Source organism: Microcaecilia unicolor, chromosome 2 (genome assembly GCF_901765095.1).
Source record: "Microcaecilia unicolor chromosome 2, aMicUni1.1, whole genome shotgun sequence".
In the NCBI taxonomy this organism is placed as follows: Eukaryota; Metazoa; Chordata; class Amphibia; order Gymnophiona; family Siphonopidae; genus Microcaecilia; species Microcaecilia unicolor.
Genome location: NC_044032.1, coordinates 263663948 through 263686842, shown reverse-complemented (window position 1 = coordinate 263686842; position 22895 = coordinate 263663948). Strand labels below are relative to the sequence as shown.

Sequence of the window (22895 nt, the reverse complement as noted above, 5' to 3'; positions counted from 1 at the left end):
GGGGTGTCAGATGCATGGACATCCACATTTTGGACGGCCTTCACCCATACTCTAAAAAAAAAAAAAAAAGACGTCCCTGACGAGCACTTGGACGTCTTCACCTGGACTTGTATTTTTCTAAGGTTGTAGATGGCAATTTATTTAAGGTTGTAGACGGCTATTATACATGCAGCTTGTCTACATGTATGAAGCCGTCTTTGGCATGCGCAGAGCAGCCATGCATAATGCTTGGCTGCTCTGCACTGGCTTCCCCTCCTTAGGAAGGAAATCATGTGCAAATGAGCTAACAGTGAGCAGCTCATTTGCATGCAATTTCCTTCATGCATGCCCGTTCCTTTCCAAATCGCTAAGGGATCGGTAAGGGAAGGGCTTTTTCTGTTCAGTTAGTGCATCAGTTAGTCCACTGCAGTGCCCCCTAGGGTGCCCGGTTGGTGTCCTGGCATGTCAGGGGGACCAGTGCGCTATGAATGCTGGCTCCTCCCATGACCAAATGAGTTGGATTTGGTTGTTTCTGAGATGGGCGTCCTTAGTTTCCATTATCGCCAAAAATTAGAAACGACCAAGTCTAAGGACGACCATCTCTAGGGACGACCTAAATGTCAAGATTTGGGCATCCCTGACTGTATTATTGAAACAAAAGATGGACGCCCATCCTGTTTCGATAATACGGGTTTCCCCACCCCTTTGCCGGGACATCCTGTGAGGACGTCCTCAGGAAAACTTGGGCGCCCTTTTTGATTATGCCCCTCCACGTGTGTGTATGTGCATAGCATGGTTGTGTGTGTGTGTTTTTGTGTGTATAGCATAGTTATGTGAGAGTGTGTATGTGTATATAGCATCATTTTTGTGTGTGTATGCGTATTATATATAGATAGATATACATACACACATATTGCATGATTATGTGTGTGTAATTGTTTAGCAGGGTTGTATGAGAAAGTGTGTGTGTATATCATGGTTTTGTCTGTGTGTGTATATATATATATATAGCATGATTATGTGTGCATGTGTGCGAGTATGCAGTTTTGTATTAAGATGAGGGAAGGAAAATGATGGCACAGAAATATATTCTCTCCAATGGAAAAACCCTTTGTATTTGCATATAAATGGCTGCAAATAGCAGGTCTGGGACAGTGACAAAAGCATTTCTCCCTGCTGTTTATAACCTTTCCTGAGCTGTGTTGGTGGAATTAATTATGTGGATTCCCTCACTAATTTCAGAAGCGTAAAGATGTAAAGAGGATCTGATCCTAATTATAGAGTCCCTCTCTGTCTCCTTACCTTGGATAAAACATTAGTATACAAAGAGACATTTTGCTATAACATTCCCAGCTTATAAAGTCAGATTGCGAATAATAATAATAATAATATATACATTGCCACCACTACGCACCTTCTCCTCCTCCCCCAACCTACCCTCTATTCCGGAAATGTGCTGGCCTGTTTTATGGTGTCTTGCAATGAATGCCACTCCCTGTTCTCTGCCCTTTAACAGTTGCGCCAGAGGCAGCGAAAGGGCGCTGCTTTACTCATGGATCGGAGGGCGAGCAGGGCACACAGCCACTATTCACTGCAACCATATGATGAAGGGAAATGAACTGAAGAGAACAAGGGGCTTTGTGCCCGTGCAGACTCTGTCTCCGTCTGCATCCCTCTACATAATCTGTCTTCCTTCACTTTTTAAAAATTCTAATTATTTGAGGCTCAGCAGTTTCTCTTGCTCAGGGTGAATTGGAATTGGGGCTTGCATCTAGTTTGTAACCATGCAGATTATTTTACCCATAATTTCTATTCTCCTTCTACTGCAGCACAGTCACAAATTGTGGTTACATCTGAGTACTGGCTAAACGGGGACCTAAATTTGGCCCTTGGTATTGCTGATATATTGCTGGATGTGCTGCCTCAGCAGTACCCCAGAGAGTGGAGGAGCAATTCTGGGTAGTGACCCCAGATCCTCAGTATACCATCCCTTAGAAGGCTTATTCTATAAAGCACGCATGTAAATCATTAGAGTACTAGCATGTGTGTACATATGAACATAAGTGCTCAAATTCTGCCTATATGCTATTTTTAAAATATGCAAATATCTTACATAGCACACACAGGCACAGTCTGAGCAGAGCACAGGTGGGACTCACATTTATGCACATAACATAGCTGTTACACACATAAGAGCATCACAAAGACATATATACTGTAAAGTGGATCCTCTTTCCTCCTGGGTTGCAGCTCTGACCTCCTCCCGCTTGACCCGGCTTGGCCCCGCTACTTCCTTGGCTTTCGCTGAGCCAGAGCTGAAAAGTCCATCGGCTCTTCCAGGGTGTTCTCCGGTTCAGTCAACTCCATAGGGCAAGGCTCACTCTCTGCCTCTCTCTCCTCAGGAGCCCAATCCATATTCTCCTCGCCCCGCCCTTCTCCCAGCTGCTCACCCTTTCCTTCATTAAAGCTCGGTGGTGTCTCTTCTTTCTCCACCCACCTGTTCCACCACCTCTTCCACCAGGTTGGAGAATCAGCTTTACTCCTTCCCCTGCGGCCCTCCTCTGGAGACTCCTGGGAATGCACATAGTTTCTCTTATCCCCGGTCTCCCTTGGGGCATGCTGGGAGTTGTAGTTCTTTATTTCTAGTTTTTTCCTGGGGACTGCCTGCCTATAACGGGGGTATTCTGGCCTATCCCAGGGTTCCTTTGGGGCCTGTCCTACATACTCTTTACAATACACACACACATGCACATAGCCATGCTACACACATATAGCTGCTAAATACATAACTACATCACACAGACACACAAATATACAAGCAACCATAGGCGCACTATACACACATAGCTACTACACACATAACCATATCACAGAGACACACACATAGCCATGCTACATGTATAACCACATCACATAGACACATAGATACACATATACATACAACCATGTTACACACACATAGCTGCTACACACATAACCTTATCACATAGACACAAGTACACAAGCACACACAGCCATACTGTATACACACAGCTAGTACACACATAACCACATCACACAGACACACAAATATATAAGCACACATAGGCACACTATACACACATAGCTACTAGACAAATAACCATATCACACAGACACACATAGCCATGCTACACATACATAGCTGCTACATGTATAACCACACCACAAAGACACACAGATACACATAAACAAACAACCATGTTACACACACATAGCTGCTACACACATAACTACATCACACAGACACAAATACACAAGCACACACAGCTACTACACACAACCACATCGCATATATATATATATATATATATATATATATATATATATATACACACACACACATATATATATATATATATATATATATATATACACACACACACACACACACATAACCATGCTCAACACACACGGCTGCTACACATATAACCACATCACACAGACACACAGATATACATATACACACACATAGCTGAGCTATACATACACAGCTGCTACATACATAACCACATCACAGGCACATAGATACACACACATATACACACATACACACATAACCATGCTACACATATAGCTGCCACATACATGATCACATCACACAGAAACACACACATATATCTATATATCTACACATACACACACAGCCATGCTACACACATACAGATAACCATGTTACATACACATAGCTACTACACACATAACCACATTACACAGACACACAAATATACACTGCCACACTGTACACACATAACCACATCAATTCATACACACACAAATACACTATACACACATAACCACATCACACACACAAATACACAAGCACACACAGCTACACTATACACACATAGCTGTTACACACATAACTATATCACACACACAAATGCACAAGCACACAGCAACAGATTACACACACACACACACACAAGACCCATGCTGCACAAAAATACACGCGCATAGCTGTTACACACATAACCACATCACACACACACATACAGGCACACTATATACACATAGCTGTTATTCACATAACCATATCAAACACACAAATGCACAAACACACAGCCACACTATACATGAGCCATGCCACACAAAAGTACACATGCATAGCCATGCTACACACACATAGCTGCTACATGCATAACCACTTCACAGTCACACAAATATACAAGAACACTCAGCTACATTATATATACATAGCTGCTACATACATAACCACATCACAAATATATAAGCACACACAGCCACACTATACACACGTAGCTGCTACACACATAACCACATCACACAGACACAAATACACAAGTACACACAGCCACACTATACACACATAGCTGCTACACACATAACCACATTACACAAACACAAATACACAAGCACACACAGCCACACTATACACACATAGGTGTTACAAACATAACCACATCACACACACAGATGCACAAGCACACAGCTACACTATACACACACAGATGTGTACACAGCCAAACCACATACATAAACTCACATACACAGCCATGGCTACACACACAGACACACACAGCTACTATACACCCAAGAGGGAGACATTCAGAACAATTTAACTGGGCAGGTAAGAGTGTATCTCTGACATTTGGGCACTAGCACCACCACTCTATTGATGGCGTACATACTTGTGTGTACATTATAGGTGCATATTTCTGCTGTTACATAGAAAACAGAGAAAAATGTAGGCCAATAAAGACCATATGGCCTATTCAGTCTGCCCATCCATGCCATCTACTCTCCCTATCACTCCCGTAGAGATTCTATGTACTTGTCCCAAGCTCTTTTGAATTCAGATATTGTTTTCATTGTCAGACTTGTGAGTTCTTGTACCAAGTAGAGGGCTGCTGAGCCCGGTACTCGGACCAGGTTTTGCTTGGCGGCCAGACAACCCCAGGTTTCACCTGTGCTAACCGCCATTCCCCAGAGGTTGAGTCCCTAGGTGCGGGCAGCCTGCAAGACTTACGAGATGGAGCTGGAAGTGGAGTGGTGAATGTATTGGCCAGGCAGGCAGCAGGTCAAGAGAGTAATCCAGGCACAGGTAAAGTCAATAGGCAGACAGCAGGTCAAGAGAGTAATCCAGGCACAGGTAAAGTCAATAGGCAGGCAGCAGTCAAGAGAGTAATCCAGGCACAGGTTAAGTCAATAGGCAGGCAGCAGGCAAGAGAGTAATCCAGGTACAGGCAAAGTCAGTAGGCAGGCAGCAGGCAAAAGAGTAATCCAGGTACAGGCAAAGTCAGTAGGCAGCCAGCAGGCAAGAGAGTAATCCAGGCAAAGTCAGCAACGAGGGACAAAGTAGAGAAGAAGCACACTACTGAGCAAGTAACACCTACCAAAGTAGAAGCCGAAGCATGGAGTCCAGGAAGAGCTCAGCTGATAAAGTGCTGGTGTCTCACATCAGCAGGGAGAAGGGGCACAGCCATAGGACAAGAGCAGGGAAAGGAGGAACTAGAAGACCAATAGGAGAGAAGCAAGGGAAGCCATGCAGAGGGAGGGCAGACACAGGTGGGTGGAAGCAAAGCAATCAAGGAGCCTGGAAGCCAGGCAGAGAGAGAGAGAGAGCAGAGCCAGGTGCATGGAAGCAAAGCAATCAAGGAGCCTGCAGCTAGAAAAGAACCACACACACATGGCTCAGGGTTATGCCAGTCAAGTGTGCGTGTCGACGGGACCCTGCGCAGCCCGAGGACGCCACTTGCATTGAAGTAGGGGACATGACATTTGTCTCCACAATGTCCACCGGGAGGCCGTTCCACGAATTCACCATCCTTTCCGTGAAGAAGTATTTCCTCAGGTTACTCCTGAGTGCGTCCCCTTTAACCTTCATTCTATGCCCCCTCATTCCAGAGCTTCCCTTCAGTGAGAAACTTGTCTCCTGTGCCGCTAGTATTCTATATAGAAAAGTAGGTATCTGCATTCCTTTGTTGAATAGGCTCCTGTCAGGACCCTCTGGACACTTATTTATGGATGCACAATTATAAAATCAGAGACGCCAAAGGTGGCCCATCTCGATGCTGGAGATTTACCAGGCAATGCTGGAGACTGAAGGCCAATGAGTGAGGTTTTTCACATCCTCCCCCCCCCCCCCCCCCCCCCATGTCTAAAACTAGTTCTGGCAGATGCACATTCCAAAAACGAACATATTCCAATTAATAAATAGAAACTAAAATTCTTTTTTCTACTTTTGCTGTTTGATCATTTCATTTTTCTTATTGTGTTGGTCCTAGTCCAGTGATTCCCAAAACTGGTCCTGGAGGCACCCCAGCCAGTCAGGTTTTCAGTATACCCACAATGAAGATTTGTATGCACTGCCTCTATTGCATGCAAATCTCATGAATATTCATTGTGGACATACTGAAAACCTGACTGGCTAGGGTGCCTCTAGGCCCAGATTTTTTTTTAATTTCTCTTTATTAGTATTTTATAACATCTCACAAAACAATGTGATCTTGTAATCAGCATTCAATTTAACAATAGAAAATAAAAATCTCCAAGGAAAAAAAATCAATTCTTCCATCCACAATTAAAGAAAAATGATTCCAAGATTAAACATATCAGTAACAAGGAAATATAAAGAAATATACAGTTGCTACCTCTGTGTTCAGACTCCAGCCTGCTATGTGGGATGGCATACTACATTCACATCAGCTCTAGCATCTAGAAAATCTTTAAGTTGCTTAGGGTCCATAAATTGAAATTGTTTACCCTGTAGCATAATATTACAAATACAAGGAAACCGTAATATGAAATTCGCTCCCAAAGCCTCGACTCTGGGACGCAGTTCCAAAAAAGGCCCTGCGTCGCACCTGTGTTGGCTTGGAGAGATCAGGAAAAATTCTAACTTTTGAGCCCATAAACAATTTTTCTAAATGTCTTAAGGAAAGTCTTAAAACTGCGTTCTGGTCTGGCTCCAGCACAAAAGTGACCAGCATAGTTGTCCTATGAGTAACAACATCCAACGAGCTCTCGAGGAAAGAAGTAAGATTCATTCCTTCACCCACCGCATGTAAAGGGGGTTATCCTAAGTTCCCCTTAAAATTCCAGATGTAATAGGCTCGTGTGATGGGAGGTAATGAATCTTTGTCCATTCCTAGGATCTCCGACATATATTTTTTCACCATTTCCACTGGAGGAATTAAAGGAGACTTAGGGAAATTAAGAAACCTAAGGTTAAGTCTTCTTGCCTGGTTCTCCAGGTATTCCAAACGTTTGTGCAAATAGTTATTATCCTTAACCAAAGCAGTTTCCAAAGTTCCCATTTCTTGAATCTTAGTTTCCACTTTTTCAATTTTAAGGGACTGCTGTGCAGTCACTTGTGCCTGTATCAGAACGGCTTTCGAAAGAACTTTAATATCCTTAGTATTTTCTTTCAACATATCTTGCATAGAGGAATGTGTATTGTAGACCATATCCCACAGTGACTCTAACGTCACATTGGCTGGTTTAGTTATACCACTTGATGGTAATGGGGAGTGTGGCAGGGCCTCGCTACGAGAAAGTTTAGAAACAATGTCTTGAGGCAATACTTTCAAAGCCAACTGAGCCGAAATACCTGCAGCCAGGGTCCCGCTCGTATTTGCTGCAATCCTCCCCTCTAACAGCTCCGGTTTCACCCCTCTGGTGTCTGTCTCTGAATAGGCTGCTGCGAACAACTCACTTCCCGGTTGTCGTGGTGCCATACGTTCCATGGGGCTCAAGGAAGCCCCGTCGCCGCTCTCTATCGACGTCAAAGCATCAATAGCTGCAGAAGGAGTCGAAGTACCCAGAGGACCTGGTTGCGACTTGGGGAATTGCAAAGTCATTTGTTTCAAGATCGACGAGGTTCCAGGAGCCGAGGGAAACTCCTTCACCTTTCCCCTCCGCTTCCCCATCACAATCGACGGGTCGAAGGCCACGAAGGAAACCGGACTTGCAACGTCCTCTACGAGCAAACTCAGGTGCGTCCATTCAGAGCGCCATCTTGGAAATGTTGTTTTTTTTTTTTTAAATATGGAATGCTTCACGAATTTGCGTGTCATCCTTGCGCAGGGCCATGCTAATCTTCTCTGTATCGTTCCAATTTTAGTATACGTGCTGCCGAAGCAAGCACTCTAGGCCCAGATTTGAGAACTACTGTCCTAGAAATTGGTTTTGGTTTTCTTTTCTTCTGTCTTTTCTTGCCAGAGTAACCTTTCTATTTGACATTTATTTTTTTCTTCGTATATATCATCCATCTTCCCTGCGTCCCTATCCTCTACCTAAGTTCAGCATCTCCCCTCTCTGTGTCCCTATCTTCCCCTGTCCAGCATCTCCCTCCTGTGTCGATATATGTTCAGCATTGCCTCTCTGGATCCCTATCCCCCCAAATCCATCATTGCTCCTCTGTGTCCATGCCCCCCTTGTTCAGGATTGTCCCTGTTTCCTTATCCTCCTATGCCCAGCATCGTCTCTTTGTGTCTTTATCCCTCCCAGTGTCTAACATCACTGCTGTGTACCTGTTCATACCCCCTCACTATATCCAGCATTGTCCTTCTACACACCCACTTCATCCCACATCACTCATCTGTGTCCATGTCCCATGCCTAGCATCTCCCTTCTGTGTCCCTGTCCCATTTCCCTGATCTGTGTCCTTCGGCCACAACAGTCTCTCTCTGGCCTGTGCTTCACCTACTCCACCCCCATGTGGTTCAGCATCTCTCTGTCTCTGTAATCTTTGACCCAGCCCAGCATCTCTTCCCTTCTCTTCCATCCATTTCCCACAGGTTGGAAATTCTCCCCATCCCCCCATCCAGCACCTCCCCCCTCTCTCCCCTCTTCCCTCACCAATACTCCAGCATATCTCCTGTCCTCTTCCCCCCACAGGTCCAAAACCAGAACCTCAACTTCTCCTTCTCCCTCTGCTCCCCTCATGGTGAGTCCAGCTCAACTCTCCACTCCCCCCCCCCATGAGTCCAGCACAATTTCCTCCTATCCACACATCCCTGGTGAGTCCAACACTAATCCTTCCATTCCCCCTGACTCCAGTGCATCTCCCTTCTGACCCCTGTGGGTGCAGCACATCTCCCTCTTCCTCCCTCAGTGACCCTCCTCCTTAGGTTCAAACCCTTCTTCTTTGCTAGTAAAAGGTAACGACAATGCAGCTTTAGCTGACCCTGGCTTCTTCCCTCTGCCGCGGCCTGCCCATCTGATGCAACATCCTATTTACACTTGGGCGGGCTGCGGCAGAGGGAAGAAGCCGGGGCTGGCCCTCCAGGCTGCATTTACGCTACCTTTTCCTGGCAAAGAAGAAAGGCTTGAAGCCTAAGGATGAGAGTCGCAGAGGGAGCAACAGGGAGGACGACTGTACTTGTGGAGGTCAGAAGGGAGATGCGTTGGGGAAGGGGAGAGAGACATCGAAGAGCAGTGAACAGGAGAGGAGGAAAGTAAAGTAAAGAGAGAAAGATGCTGCATGGGGCGGAAGGGGGAGGGCTCCAATACATGACATTGGGCCCCTTAAGCGTGTGAGCTGGAGAAGGGGCCTGATTGCATGTGTCACACACCATATGTGTGCGACTTGGTATGACAGTAGAATTACCACCTAGGTCAGCAGGCGAACCTGTGTGTCTTCTGTGTTTGACTATGTACATTTATTATTAAGATTAATTACCTGCCTTTATGAAGATATTTCACCCAATGCAGTGTACCACAGGTGTAGCTGAACACAGGTAGCTTACATTGTAGGAACAGTCTAACTGTAGTAAAATGACCAGATGTCAGCATAATGCACAATTAGAACAGTGAGATGAACTTAGAAATAGACAAATTAAATTACAGCAAGTTTATTAATTTATTTCTTCTGTAGCTTGTTCCCGTAACAAAAGTACTGCCCAACGTGGTATACCACAACAAAATAACATTTCAATATTAAAACAGAAATAATAAAAACAACCTATAACCTTTCTCCCCCACAGAGAGACTACATTCTCATCCCCTCCCACTCAGCAGACGCTCCAAGCCAGCCCTTGCCCTCCCACATACTAGACCTCCACCTCCCACACAGTCTCCCTAAAACAATCTTTTTTCTCTGAAAACTTAAATAATTCTCTTCTAGCTTCACATCAAGAGCAATACCATTCCACAATTGAGGATCCCAAGCCAAAAGCACCCTAAACCCAAACCGTATCCTTTCTCATCACTCTTAATAGGAGGGATGTGTTAGAGCACTCTCTGAGCAGAGCACACAGCTCTACCTGGCCGATATGAGGACACCCAATTAATCAGAAAACTCCGCCTACACCCCTATAAAGCTTGAAACAACAGGGTTAAAAACTTAGCAGTCAATATTCAGGTTTATTTCAGCTGCCGCTGCTGGCTAGCATTTAAAGAAGTGCTAATCACTGCGATCAGCACTTCTTTAAATGCTAGCCATTGGCGGCATCTGAAATAAACCCGTATATTCAATCTAACTCCTATCTGGGTACTGACATTGAATATCTAGGTACTCAGCAACCTGCAAAGAGATACCCGGGCACTTCCGATACTCAAGAGACAAAATCCGGATGGCTGTATGCATAATTTAGGGCAGCCTTTATGCTGTCCTAAGTTAACTGGATAGTTATCTGGCCCCTGCCACTCACAAAAACTTAACAATAGCTGCTTTATTTACATTTCCACCTTTAAAGAATGTTAAAAGAAGCAGTTTATTAGAAAGTCTTTTTTCGTTTCCATCAGCCCATTTGGATAAATATGTTCAGGGCTTATTATCCTTAGAAACTAACTACAGACAGTTTCACAAGCAAATTAAAACCTATCTGCTTGGGAAATTTGTTCTGGGTAAAAGTAAGATTGTTAATTTTGATGGTGTTGCTTGTAATTTAAATATTTTAATTAGTCATTGTACTTCCTGGTTATGTCCAGTTTCTTGCTGATGTGATCCGCATTGAACGGAGAGGTATACGGTGGAATACAAGTCCTATTGTTAATGTTAAGACTGGCAGTCCCCTGGCAACTCCAAGCTCTGTCCTGACTCTGCACCCGCACCCTCCGGCACTAACCAAAAAGTGCTGTAGAGGTCAGAGCTAATATTCTTCTCCTCCACCGCTAACTCCAGACTTCGTTCCTTTTATCTTGCGGCACCTTATGCCTGGAACCGTCTTCCCGAACCCATACGTCTAGCTCCATCTCTACCTGTTTTTAAATCTATGCTGAAAGCTCACCTTTTCACTACTGCCTTTGGCTCCTAACCGCTACTCATTTGCCCTCCTCCTCCCCTGTTCCTCTTTACCCTGTAATTCCCTTGCCCGTAATGTCTTGTCTGTCTGTTTTACCTAGATTGTAAGCTCTTTGAGCAGGGACTGTCTCTCTATGTCAAATATACAGAGCTGCGTGCGTCTGGTAGCGCTATATGAATGCTATTAGTAGTAGTAGTAGTACTGTCTGGTTAAGTGCTGCGTAATATTAATGGTTGGGCCGGCCAGTGCAATTTAACTGGCAGGAGCCTCTCCTGCCCAGTTAAATTACTTTGAACATTGACCCCTTAAATTGTACTTGCGTCTTAATCAGGAGCGAACACAGTTACAGTTTATTCCATTTGCTATACCACTTAACAGACTTTTGTTAGATCTCTGCGTGTACACTCAATAATTACATATAACAAATAACAAACAATCAGAAAAGGAATGCCATTAAAAGATAGGACAGTACTAGGCATACAAGATCATCCACCATACACAACAGCAGAAGCCCCATCTCATAAAATTTCCACTAACCCTCACTCTAACCCTCTAGTAAAAATGTTGAAAAGGCTAATTGAAAAAAAAAAAGCCTTTAAAATTTGCTTAAAACACGTCAACAACTGAACTTCCTGCAATGATTGTGGGAGAGCATTCCAAAGCTTAGGTGCTAGATATAAAAATGCCCTTCTTCTAGTTGCAACAGCCTAACACTCTGCCTTCTCTCACAACCAAAACTCTTACTTAGTTATGTGATTTGATATATCGTCTCTCAAAAAATGTCCAACAAAACGGTTTACAATTACAGGCCCAGCACAATAAAAAAATCTAACCTACTCAAAATAAAATAACAAAAACAGAATATTCTTCCAAAGAGTGAGGGGTATGGAGTTACATCTGTTGACGTGGAGGGGCATAATTGAACGAAAACGTCTATCTCCATGGGCGTTTATCTCCGAGTCGGGTCCGTGAAGGGGCGGACCGAACCGTATTTTCGCAAAAAAATAGACGTCCATGTTTTATTCGACAATGTGTGAGCTGGGCGTTTTTGTTTTTCAGCGATAATGGAAAATGAAAGCGCCCAGCTCAAAAATGAATATATCCAAGGCATTTGTTCGTGGGAGGGGCCAGGATTCGTAGTGCACTGGTCCCCCTCACATGCCAGGACACCAACCGGGCACCCTAGGGGGCACTTTTACAAAAACAAAAAAAAAGGTAAAAGAACTCCCAGGTGCATAGTACCCTTCCCTTGTGTGTTGAGCCCCCCAAATCCCCCTCAAAACCCACTGCCCACAAGTCTACACCATTACTATAGCCCTAAGGGGTGAAGGGGGGCACCTACATGTGGGTACAGTGGGTTTGGGGGGGTTGGACGACTAAGCATTAAGCAGCACAATTGTAACAGGTAGGGGGGGATGGGCCTGGGTCCACCTGCCTGACGTCCACTGCACCCCCTAACAACTGCTCCAGGGACCTGCATACTGCTGCCTGGGAGGAGGGTATGACATTTGAGGGTGAAAATAAAAAGTTGTGAAACATAATTGTTTTGTGGTGGGAGGGGGTTAGTGACCACTGGGGGAGTCAGGGGAGGTCATCCCCGACTCCCTCTGGTGGTAATCTGGTCATTTAGGGCACTTTTTGGGGCCTTATTCGTGAAAAAACAGGGTCCAGGAAAAGTGCCCTAAATTCTACCTACAAACGCATACTTATTTTCCATTATCGGCGAAAGGCGCCCATCTCTGTTCGGGTGATAACCACGCCCCAGTTCCGCCTTCACCACGCCTCCGACACGCCCCCGTCAACTTTGTCCGCATCCGCGACGGAGTGCAGTTGAAAACGTCCAAGTTCGGCTTTCGATTATACCGCTTTATTCGTTTTTGTGAGATAAACGTCCATCTCCCGATTTAGGTCGGAACTTGGGCGTTTTTCTCGTTCGATTATAAGCAGGATATTGACCTAAAATGCTAATGAAAAGTAATATGTCTTCAGATCCCTTTTACATGTTGTAGATTAGTCTCTAGATAGAGATGAGCTGGAGGGAATTCCATAGAGCTGGAGCTAAATTAATCTTGCTACCATATTTTGGATCACCTTACAATGTTTTCTTATAACCCCATATGCAAACTGTTACAGTACTCTAGTGAAGGCATCACATATGCCTGTAACAGCACACTACAATGTTCTTGTGCTAAAAATGGACTCAACTTCAAAACCTCCCATAATGTCAAAAAGTTGTGCAAACCACTCCAGAAGCATGAAATTCCAAGCCAACCAGTCCTTCCAAGGTAACGCCCAAATCTTGCACTGTCTCACCCTCCTGCACCTCTTCACCCTTCAGCTTCCATCTTAATGGTGGCACTAGAGAACCTAACCCTGCAAACCACCAACCCTCTGCTTTTACCTTCTGCAACATTAACCCACTCCTCCAGCTCATCCAGACTTCTATTAACCTCCCCTACCTTTCTCTGTATATCTTTCCCACTTGGGATCAAGATCTGTACAGTACATCAGCAGCAGATATAAATCCTAAAAACTCCAGCTATTGCATCACTGCCCCCAATGGGAACTGAAAGACGTTGAACAACAGGGAGGACAGTACTGAACCCTGTGGCATTCCGCAGATAAATCTGCATAACTTGACATATTACCTGTCATTAGAAAAGGTAAAAAGGAGGCAATTCAATTTAAAACCATCCCTATCTGGCCTACTTCCCTACACCTTCTCAATAACCAATAGTGTGGAACCAAGTCAGACACTCTGGATAGATCTCATGGAATTCTACAGAGAGCACCACCATCCCTCTCTCTTCTCTTACCCAGAAAACTTACTTCATCCATCACAGTCAACAACAGCATCTCAGTACGGCGATCCACACTAAATCCTGTCTAGGACTGATCAAAAACCCACAGCTCTCCAAAAATGCTTATTCCAAATTCACCACTACTCTTTCAAGAAATTTTGTCAACAAATGTATAATAGACGAGGGGATAGCTCGCCACCAAGCTTGGGTCCAGACTAGCCTTCTTCAACAATTGGGGTGATTTTCGAGTGTTTGAGCAGCTGTAGAATTTTACCCTCTCCTAAAGACATAAGTACATAAGTACATAAGTAGTGCCAAACTGGGAAAGACCAAAGGTCCATCTAGCCCAGCATCCTGTCACCGACAGTGGCCAATCCAGGTCAAGGGCACCTGGCACGCTCCCCAAACGTAAAAACATTCCAGACAAGTTATACCTAAAAATGCGGAATTTTTCCAAGTCCATTTAATAGCGGTCTATGGACTTGTCCTTTAGGAATCTATCTAACCCCTTTTTAAACTCCGTCAAGCTAACCGCCCGTACCACGTTCTCCGGCAACGAATTCCAGAGTCTAATTACACGTTGGGTGAAGAAAAATTTTCTCCGATTCGTTTTAAATTTACCACACTGTAGCTTCAACTCATGCCCTCTAATCCTAGTATTTTTGGATAGCGTGAACAGTCGCTTCACATCCACCCGATCCATTCCACTCATTATTTTATACACTTCTATCATATCTCCCCTCAGCCGTCTCTTCTCCAAGCTGAAAAGCCCTAGCCTTCTCAGCCTCTCTTCATAGGAAAGTCGTCCCATCCCCACTATCATTTCGTCGCCCTTCGCTGTACCTTTTCCAATTCTACTATATCTTTTTTGAGATACGGAGACCAGTACTGAACACAATACTCCAGGTGCGGTCGCACCATGGAGCGATACAACGGCATTATAACATCCGCACACCTGGACTCCATACCCTTCCTAATAACACCCAACATTCTATTCGCTTTCCTAGCCGCAGCAGCACACTGAGCAGAAGGTTTCAGCGTATCATCGACGACGACACCCAGATCCCTTTCTTGATCCGTAACTCCTAACGCGGAACCTTGCAAGACGTAGCTATAATTCGGGTTCCTCTTACCCACATGCATTGTAACACTTTCATACAGACAACCTATGACAAGATCAAAAGAAGGCATGACCAGAAATAAAGACCATGGATCAAACGGATGAGTAGATCTTACCCAAATTGGTGCCCTTCTCATCTCCTCTTTAGGAGCCAAATCAAAAGTTCTTAAACACTCCACCATCTCATTTCTTACACCCACCTTCTATATATAAAATGAGTCATCCTCCTCTTTACAACCCCTTCCTCAAATAATTACCCTTTTTTATCCAAAACAGCAAAAAAAAAAAAAAAAACCCTGCATCCAGTGACTCAGGATCCAGCTGACTCCTCAATTATATCTTTTAGACCCATCAACCTCTGCCGAGATTTCAGTAATAAAACTCAGTAATCATGATCATATTAGTACCAACACTCCCATATAAATCCTGTAGCAAGCGGGAGCATGCAGTTCATGGCTCATGGAGCTCTTTTCTACCCTTCTGTGTGTGTGTCGATCAGTGTGTATGCACATGCATTTGTATCTCTTTGTGTATATATCTGTGTTATTTCTATGCTGCTTCCAAATTGGAGGGAAGAGGGAACAGGTGGTTTAAATGGAGCAGTTCCTAAATATTGTGTTTGTTTACAAAAAATGAAACCAAGTGTGATAATATTTGCAACCATCAGATGCCCTGACAACAGATTTCAAAGGATGGATTTTACTATCTAACCAAAGAGTGCTGCTATTCCATGGCGACAGGTATCATCATACCTTTTCTCCACTAGTTGGCAGTACATATAGCAGCCAGTAGCAAACTACACAGTTCAGTTACTAGGCGTCACCATACGTAGCAGCCATTAAGGAAGTGACATTGTTCATTCATTAGGTTACACAGTAGAATTCCAGAGCTGCCAAGTTACCCATTCCAGGAGGGAGACTTATTGTCCGGTCCTGGTTTTAAACTTATAACTCAAAGCAGTGTATTCTTCATAGTCCATGATTCTATCCATGAAATCAATGCTCCAGGTCCCATATCTCTTTAATTTCCTTATTCCCTACACACCTCTGCACTTTCTACGATCAGCAATTACATGACACCACTTTCAGTTACATAAGTACATAAGTAATGCCACACTGGGAAAAGACCAAGGGTCCATTGAGCCCAGCATCCTATCCATGACAGCGGCCAATCCAGGCCAAGGGCACCTGGCAAGCTTCCCAAACGTACAAACATTCTATACATGTTATTCCTGGAATTGTGGATTTTTCCCAAGTCCATTTAGTAGCGGTTTATGGACTTGTCCTTTAGGAAACCGTCTAACCCCTTTTTAAACTCTGCCAAGCTAACCACCTTCACCACGTTCTCCGGCAATGAATTCCAGAGTTTAATTATGCGTTGGGTGAAGAAAAATTTTCTCCAGTTTGTTTTAAATTTACTACACTGTAGTTTCATTGCATGCCCCCTAGTCCTAGTATTTTTGGAAAGCGTGAACAGATGCTTCACATCCACCTGTTCCACTCCACTCATTATTTTATATACCTCTATCATGTCTCCCCTCAGCCGTCTCTTCTTCAAGCTGAAAAACCCTAGCCTCCTTAGTCTTTCTTCATAGGGAAGTCGTCCCATCCCCGCTATCATTTTAGTCGCCCTTCGCTGCACCTTTTCCAGTTTCACTATATCTTTCTTGAGATGCGGCGACCAGAATTGGGCCAAGCTCTGGAACAATCTTCTCTCAAGTATCCATAATCAGCCCTCTTTCCAGACCTTTAAATGAGCCCTGAAGACCCATCTATTCACGTTGACCTTTCATTCTACCTTATGATGTAATGTAATTTTCTTTACTTTAAAAAAATTACACCCTGTTTTTATTGTATACCGTTAATCGTTTTTAGATTTTCCATTTTGTAAACCGCTTCATGCCTGTTTCTGAGGCCATAGCGAGATATCAAGCTTTATTAAATAAATAAATTAAATAATGTACCAGGATGAGGTTGGCAGAAATCCAGGACTGGTCAAAAAGTCTTCCTCCTGGAATGGATAATTTGGCAGCTCTGGAATTTACAACCAAAAACAATAAAATATACATCTGAATCACAAAGATCCAGGCCAGCGGAGATAGGGGTGTGACAGTAGGAGGATATGTGTGGAGGATATGGCCAGCCCATCCATTAGCCATGACTAGGCATTGCGCAGCTCAGGGCAGCAGTTTCTTGAGTGCAGCAAAGATGCAGTCCAAGCAAAATGATAGATTCTGACAGCCAGACAGACTCAAAGAACCAGCAGCACATACTTTAACCTACTGTTTGTGTGATATGTCTGTTAACTATCAAAATCTGGGGGAGGCTGAGGCTAATTGGGGGCTGTAAAGCTGAAGGGTTGCCTAGCTGGGTCATTGTTGGGTGACTTAATTTTTCTAGAATCCCTCCCCCCTCCTCGTCTGATCTGACCTATTTTTTGAACTCGATGTATCTCTTCACTGTTTTCTCCCCCATGTCAAATTTAAGTATTTCACCCAGAGAGACAGGCAGAAATTTTTGACTCCTTAACGTACAATAAAAATAGGCCTGATATTGGACATCATGGGCCTGATATTCAAAAGGATTTAACTGGACTAAAGAGGTTCCTGCCATGTTAAATCCTGCTGAACTGGTCAGCCACTGATATTTAGTGGCACAGTTAAGCGGGTAGTGCTGCTGAATGTCACCTGCGTTAGTGCCAGGGCAGTCTAGTGGTAATATTCAGTACATCAACTGGTTAAGGGTCCTGTTTACTAAGCAGCGTTATAGGCGTGTTAACGGTTTTAACGCACATTAACCATGTACGCATGTTAACCATGTACGTGCCTACAATATCCCTATAGGCGCCTACATGGTTAGCGCATGCGCTTAATGTAGGTGCGCTAAAAACACTAACCCACCACCTTAATAAACAGGGCCCTAAGTACATAAAGTTAGGACAGTATAAAGGCTGTCCTAACTTTATCTGCCAAGCTCACCAGGTACCAGTCTGAATATCTGCCACTGCCCTGTTAACTTCTGGGTGACTGGATCAGGGGCCTAGCCAGACTTCGGTGGGAGGGGAGTCCAGAGCCTGAGGTGAGGGGGCACATTTTAGCCCCCCCCCCCGGCATCGCCGACCCCCACGCCATTGCCGACCTTGCCGCTGCCACCACCACCAACTTTGTCCCCCCCCGTCAACGACCCTCTTGACCCCCCCCTCCCGCAGCCAACCCGCCATCGCCTACCTTTGCTGGCGGGGGAGCCCAACCCCCGCCAGCCGAGGTCCTCTTCTTCCCGCAAAAGGCTTCCTTCTGTTTCTGACGTTCTGTACGTGCAGGATGTCAGAAACAGAAGGAAGCCTTTTGCGGGAAGAAGAGGACCTCGGCTGGTGGGGGTTGGGGTCCCCTGCCAGCAAAGGCCGGCGACGGCGGGAGAGGGGGTTGAGAGGGTCATCAGCAGGGGGGTCCAGGGCCAAATCTACTGGGGCCCAGGCCTCCGCTGGCCCCACATAGCTAAGCCACTGGACTGGATGTGGCCCAGCATTGAATATCCGGACTTCATTCAGGCATCAGATTCCAGTGGTTTAAAAACTGCTGACCGCCGCCAGCTGAATATCAGGCCTGATACTTTAAAATATTAATGAGTCAATATTCAGCCAGGGGTGGTCAGCGTTTCTTTAAAGGCTGACCACCATCAACTAAATTTGGACCTGGATATTCAATTCCATGCTCAGATCATTGGCAGTCCCGGAAGTTATGCAAGTGACAGTTGATGCTTGGTGCTGGTGCTCATATACCTAACCCGGCACAAACTGCTTTTTATGAGGAGCTGTCTGGGCATCAGCACTGAATTAATGCTGGGCTTCAAAACAACTCTTCAGTTTCACGTTGAAGGCTTCTTGACCAGCCAGCATTCATTTATTGAGTCCTAATGTGGCATAATTTAGTCTCACAAGTCTCTGGGCAGTTTTCTCTCTGTGAGACTCCGAGCACTCTCCCATCAGGCTTCCCCAGTGTTTGACAGGAAGAAACTAATTTCATTTCAGAATGACATTACAGGGGGTTAGGAAGCTGCTAATTGCTCTTGTCCTGTTTCCGGATATTTCCAGGTCTCTAATATTATAAGAATAATAATTAACATGAGTATCTCTGCTCTTATACTGTGGCCCCAATGCTCAAACCTCCGGCACTGTATGGAACAGTGCCAGAAAATACCACCACACCAGCACCCGAAAATAACTTCCTAATGCTCGACGCTAATAGTATGCAAATTATATGCATGCTGTTAGCATTAGGAAGTTAAGCAGCAGGATTGTGCAAGGGGCATTCACACAAGAGCTGTGCATGAGCAAAGCTCTTGTGCTCATGCCCAGTCTGAATGGGGGGACAGGAGCTTCTGAAGCGGTGTGTTAAACCGGTGTGCCACACGGAGGTCACTGTGGTCTCATACTTGTCTAGACCAGCACCTGGGTTCTGCTTCCAGCAACAAGGAAAGACTCCAGACAGAGGCTCGTGAGCATCCGGTGCTTCTTTCTGAACACGTGCTCACATTTCACCTTGCTAGCTGCAATCAGTGTAGGGGAATGAACAGGCAGTGCGTACATGAGCATAACCTCCTCCTCCCCCCCCCCCCCCCATGCACTTCAATGGGGTTCTTTCACTAACCTCCTTCAAAGCTCCTCAAAAAGTGAAGACAGGAAAGGAGGAGAGGAGACCAGCTATATGGGAAAGAAGAGGACCTCCACTCCATTCCTTACTGGACAATACTGGGTTTTGTCCAACACCTGTTTGGAGCTAGCGTTGGATTTTGTGCAGTAAGGGCGCCCTTCTTCAGGGTGCTGTTTTCTGAGCATTGGAGCGCATACAAAATCAGGGCTGCCGAGAGACTGGGCCGGGCCCGGGACAAGGCCGCCCCTGGGCCCCCCTGGCCTCACCCCGAGGTCGCCGCCGCTCCCCCCTCCACCCGCTCCCTTCCGTCCGCCACTGGGCCGGGCCCCTGCACTATATGTAGATCCTTCAAGAGGTAGTGTGTCACGATTTAGGCTCTACACCTTTTCTGATGTTTTGGTGCCACCTCAGTAAGGCCAACACACAATCTCTCCACTGCAAAACACTATGCACAAACTTGTGCAAAAACCCACTCATAACCTTACCAAACCATAAGAGCACTCATTCCAAGGACAGGACGAGCTACAACCTTATGCGTGGAAAGGCAGCACTGTAAATTACACCGGGCTCTAAAACACCTGTACACTACCTAATGAAAAACAAAACAAAAAGGGCTGCAAATACTACACACTAGCAGAATACTGCACCATGATCACACATGAAAAACACATGACAACACATATGACACAAGGAACTAGAAATAAAAAAAATATGAAGGCAAAATACTGAACTGGAAAGTTACCTCAAGAAGTCAGACTCAGCATGCAGCAATACCAGAAAAATTGAAACTTACACCATCTCTCACCATGTCCACCATCCTTCTGTGTCCTTATGCGTCCTGTCTACCATCTGTAGCCCTGTTCCTATCCTTCCTCCAGTTTCAGCATCTGCCCTGAAAGTGTTCCATTCCAGCCCTTAAATTCAGCAATTTACCCTCCATTCATATTTCTCCTCTCTTCCTTCCCCTCCATCCATGTGCATCTCCTTCTTTTGTCTTTCATTCCCTTCATACTTGTCCAACATTTCTCCTCTCTTCCCTGTCCTCCACTCCATCCATCCATGTCCAGCATTTCTCCTCTCTTCCCTCCCCTCCATCCATGTGCATCTCCTTCCTGACTTCCCTCCCCTCCATCCATCCATGTCCAGCAACTCTCCATTCTCCCCTGGCCTCTCCTCCATCCACCCATATCCAGTAAATTTCCTCTCTCCCTGCCCCCTCCATTCATCCATCCATGTTCAGCAATTCTCCTCTCTCCCCTGCCCTCCCCTCCTGTCCAGCAATTCTCCTCTCTCCTCTCCTGACCAGCAATCTCTTCTCCCCCCTGCCCTCCCCTCCTGTCCAGCGATCTCTTCTCGCCCCTGCCCTCCCCTCCTGTCCAGCGATCTCTTCTCTCTCCCCCTGCCCTCCCCTCCAGCGATCTCTTCTCTCTCCCCCTGCCCTCCCCTTCTCTCCATGTCCAGCGATCTCTTCTCTCTCCCCCTGCCCTGCCCTCCTCGTCCAGTGATTTCCTCACCCCCTGCCCTCCCATCCATTGTCCAGCGATTCTCCCTGCCCTCCCTCAGCTCCCCGACAGCCCTCCTCGCCATTCCTTCCTACCCCCCGCGCGCGTTTAACCGTTTTACTTTTCTTCATCCGTCGCCAGCAGCACTGCCACTCATTCTCACAGGCAGCTCCGTTCTCCTCTGTCTGTCCATCTGACCCTACGTAAACAGGAAGTGCATCAGAAAGGACGTATAGATGCAGCAGAGGGGAGCGGAGCTGCCTGTGAGAATGAATGGCAGCGCTGATGGCGACGGATGAAGAAAAGAGTGCTGCATGCAAGGGACATGCGGCGCCGGGCCCCCCCTGGAGGGCCAGGCCCGGGGAATTTTGTCCCCCCCCTCTCGGTGGCCCTGTACAAAATGACCTCATTATAATCCTTTTGTCTACATTTGCATGCGATTAGCGCTGATTGCTGGAGAGCTCGTTTTCCATGGTAAGGGCCTTCTGAGCATTATGTGCTGGCAAATGTAGGCACCAGTCCAGCGCTAATGCCTTCTAGCATTCACGTTTGCTTCTGAGCATTGAGGTCTGGGTGCATGAATCCAGCCACTGGAGCTGGCTGCTTTTTCACTTGCTTTGCTGTCTGTGGTGATGTCAGTAAAGCGTGAACTACAGTGTTAACAAAGCTGGGCTGGCCCTCTGGGGCTCTCTGCTAAGGGCTGTGCCTTGCCGTATGGCAGGCCTGTGCTTCACTTTAAGGTCTGGCTTCTGCAGCCTGGGGCTAGGGATACTCACAGCCAGTGCAAGGCTAGACAAACCTTTAGTCTTGCGCCTCTTTAACTTTCAAGCCATTCCCTCTCTGATATTTTGAGAACTAAATTCAGTCTTCAATCATCATGCATTTAAATATTAAAAGGTAATTGGGCTATTACCCTCTCTGTGGGCAAAGGTGTGTGCTAGTGGTTCTGTATGTTTGAATCTACTATGTTTCTTTCACTGCAGTCGCTCTTTATCATCCACCCGATGCTGCCCTACTCTGCCTATTGGTTAAGCCAGCCCTGGGGGGTACTGCTGGGGTAGTGGGCACACTTCCGAAGAGGGAAGATGGGAGCTACACCCAGTGGCCATACTCGGAGGTCCACGTTAACCACATTCCTGAGGGAGCCTTGCTTTGTGGCATCTATGAAGGACTGTTGCTTCAGTGACTGGGATTAGCTGAGAGGGACATGTAGTATGCTGCAGAATATCACAGATCATTGTGCGTGAAGGCTCATGGCTTGTAGCCTGGTGGAAGCTGGCTGAGATTCAGCCAGAACCTCAAGCAGCAGGAAGGAAGGGGCAGGTGAGAAAACACCTAAGCAAATACACTTGTTCAAGCTGCAGCAGAGCACAAGATAAAATGGAGGTTCAGAAACACAGGGTTTTCCTGGTTGAGTGGGATAACTTCATAACACCTGTGTCTTCCCTGCAGCATTGTCTGATATAGGGGAGCTGTACATTTACCATATTCCTCTCCTCTTGTACACATTGCCCCTGCCCCCTACCCACAATCCTTCCAGCCCTGGGAAAGACAAAGCACCCAGAAAACATCTGATTTTGTATGATTACTAGCTCTACCTGGCCACGCGTTGCCGTG

At 45.7% G+C, this 22895-nt stretch overlaps 1 protein-coding gene and 1 non-coding gene across 2 annotated transcripts in view; one reads left to right on the top strand and one right to left on the bottom strand.

Annotated features, from left to right (window-relative positions):
• Positions 1–22895, top strand: part of L1CAM (L1 cell adhesion molecule) — a 302701-nt gene that overhangs the window by 39035 nt on the left and 240771 nt on the right.
• On the bottom strand, positions 8002–8107 carry LOC115463906. The gene has a single exon (XR_003941167.1). It is a non-coding gene; the product is annotated as a U6 spliceosomal RNA (small nuclear RNA).